This window comes from Mus caroli, chromosome 8, assembly GCF_900094665.2.
Source record: "Mus caroli chromosome 8, CAROLI_EIJ_v1.1, whole genome shotgun sequence".
NCBI classification, from domain to species: Eukaryota; Metazoa; Chordata; class Mammalia; order Rodentia; family Muridae; genus Mus; species Mus caroli.
Genome location: NC_034577.1, coordinates 63,327,551 through 63,330,819, shown reverse-complemented (window position 1 = coordinate 63,330,819; position 3,269 = coordinate 63,327,551). Strand labels below are relative to the sequence as shown.

The 3,269-nt window shown below is 38.6% G+C and overlaps 1 pseudogene; it reads right to left on the bottom strand.

Annotated features, from left to right (window-relative positions):
* Positions 1–3,269, bottom strand: part of LOC110300845 — a 175,840-nt pseudogene that overhangs the window by 955 nt on the left and 171,616 nt on the right.

Genomic DNA, 3,269 nt, shown 5'->3' with positions numbered 1-3,269 from the left:
TTTAGCTCCTTGGGTACTTGGCAATGTTACTTTTGATTTAAAGTTTAACTGATTTTATTCATTTTATCACCTGTCTGCTAATGTCAGAATCTTGATTTATAGTAACCAAAATGTTTCTGTATTCAGACCCACTTCATCACTAAGGACACTCTCTGATATTCAGCAACCTCTGCTTCTTTTCTGCTTGATGAGTAAAAGGCCCAGAGTATCTAGAAATCTTTAATGGGGACCTGCTTAGGGTTATGCTTTCCTTTCTTCTGCTCTTTGCTACCTCACATCATCATTCTCTGCAAAATGGAAAGATATAAAAAAAAGGACAAAATGTGTCCTCTTCTGTCTTTATGACCTGAATTTTNAATTCCAGCCAGATGAAGTGAATAGGGCAGTGAGGTGCTTTGAGAACAAAATGAACCTCTCTCTTCTGCACTACACTAACCCTTCCCCAATGAATGATCTTCCACAGTTGTCCATTAGGTACCTGGGATATCAGAACAGTGGAGCTGAATTGTGAAATGTATGAATAAAGTATGTCACTACCTACAGCAGAGGGGAATTGCTGAGTTCCATGTATGGATTCTATATATGCCTTCTAAAATCTCACCTATTAACTCTATGTTAAAGTAACTTTTATGCTCTAGCTCTAATTGTAATCTTTGATGCTTACTACCTCCATCCAAGTGATAACCTAGGCCTAGTCCTGGAAGCTTCTAGCCTGTGTGAAACTTAGCATAGGCCTAGAATATTTTCTGCCTCTCATACCTACTGCTGAATAAGCATACCGTTATTTCTGGTTCTTTTTCATTTCTGGCTGACTGGTTCAACTCAGGTGTTCTAGCTCAAAGCTGCTCCCCATGNTAACTGATTCAGTCTGGATTCTCTCTTGGCCTTTGATGTTTTGTTCTACTTGACCTCAAACTAACTAGAATTTTTTTCTAATCTTCTGACTCCTTCATATTCTCTGGTTCATTCTGCCTTCACCACTGTCTTGCTGGTTCTCTCTTCAATGGATCTCTCTAAAATTCTCTGGGTAAAAATGCCTCCTCTCTCTGTTTCTCTCTGCACTTCCTCTCAAATAGCTTCCCTTTCCTCTTTCTTCTTGAGAGAGTTGGACATATCCTATTTAATCAAAACTTTCTCTGATTCATCAACTTCTCTGCTATGCAATTAGACATCACTTTCAAACAAGGTGCTTCATTCTACAAACTAACTTTACCTTGATTGTTTAGGATTAAGGGTGTTTGATAAGGAAGTGTCTGTATTCTGGCTAGAGAGTCACACAATAACTAGACAAGAGATTTTTGAGTAAACAACACAATCAATCACAAGCACAGTGTCATCAAATATCCTGCATCACCATGACTGTTGTTACACAGAGAGGATGAATATAATGACCTGACTCAGCACCTCTGTGGTGGCTTGAATGTCTCCAGATGGCTGACCTATTTTGGAAAGGATTAGGAGTTGTGTCCCTTTTGTAGGATATGTGTCACTGGGATGGGCTTTAAGATTACAGTACACAGGTGCCATTTCCACAAAGTTCTCTCTTTCCTGTGTAGGTCAAGGTGTGATCATTCTGCTGCTGCTTCAGTACCATGCCTGCTGCCTGAACCATGATGGTGATGTGTGCATCCAACTGGAACCATGAGCCCAACTTCAAACACACCCTTTCTTCTGGAAGTTGTCTTTCTCATGGTCTTTTCTTATAGCCATAGAAAGTAACTAACATACTATCATCTAGGTACAGTAGGAGTGACTTCAAACGTCTGAGGGATTCATTCCAAGCTGTGCAGGGGTTTTGCCCAGTGGANTTGGTCACAAAACAAGTGATCAAATTCCATAATGCCAACTTAGATAGGAAACCCAGAGCACTCACTGATTCAGCCAGATACATTTAGGAAATGTGAGTGTTGAGAGTGGATTTGATGCGTCATGGCAAATAAGGTATCCATACATTTGTTGCTCTTTACACCTCCATGAAATTCATAGCTTATCAACCTACTTTTGCCCTTCAGTACCAGGTTTCATGATACTTACATGAAAAAGTCACACTCCAAAACATATTCTGCATCATCAAACAATATAACACAGAGAAGATTCAACAAAATAAGTTAAGAAGCACTGTTGATCAAAGGNAAAGGATGAGNAAGCATGCAATCTATGTGTCTTCAAACTGTTCAAATGTTAGAATTTAGTTCACTGGATTCACTGAGAATCATGGACTTGAAAACAGCAAAGCATGTGGAATTTTCAGACATAGGCACGTTTTCATATACCACGTGTTATCAAACTCATTATCCCTTTCCTCATTGTGTAAATATGCTTGAGCCAGTTATTAAAGAAGAATGAAAGGACCATATGATGCAAAATTAAATTTCCAGGACATCTGCCACTTCCATGAAGATAACACTGAAGATAAATGAGAGGACCCTGAAGAGATTTCCCTGAATTGTTAGTCACACAACAGGTGTATATTAACAGCATTTATTTACCAGTATACTTAAATTCATGATTCAAAATAATCTTTATTTTAGGGGTTTGTATACATGTGTTTATATTACTCTGCCTGTGTTATTCGTGTGTGTGTATTTCTCCCCTCCCTCTCTCTGTCTCTCCGTGTCTCTCTGTGTCTGTCTCTGTCTCTCTCTCTCTTGTGTGTTTCTGTATGTGTGTGTGTGTGTGTGTGTGTGTGTGTGTAGACTGGAGGGAAATTTCAGGAGCTGGCTCTCTTTTTACACAGAGTTAGAAAGAGGCTCTGACCATTTCTGCTGTTCTCTATGGTCTAATCTGTCTAGCTTGTGAGTTTCAGGGCTGTTCTACTCTCTTAGCCTCCAATCTGGATTTAGAGGTGCAGAGATTACAGACTTTTTCTTTTTTTCAGGATGAAATTCAGCTTATTAGGCTTCCAAGGCAAGTGCACTAACCCACTGAGCCATCTGGTTGGTATATTTTATGTATATATACATACATGAGTCCATGTATGTGTGTATGTATTTATACATATGTATGTATATATGTATATTCATGTATATATATGTATGCATTTATATTCTAGTTTTAAAATAAAGGGAAAAGAGGAGAGAGACAGAGACACAGAGAGAGAGTCAGAGATAGATAGAGATATATATATATAGAGAGAGACAGAGAGAGAGAGAGAGAGAGAGAGAAAGAGAGAGATTGGTTATTACCCATTTAGAATGCAAATGAAATGGAGAAAAGTATGAATTTCTCATTGACATGAGAACTTTTCCTTTGCCCAAGCTACTTAGCAT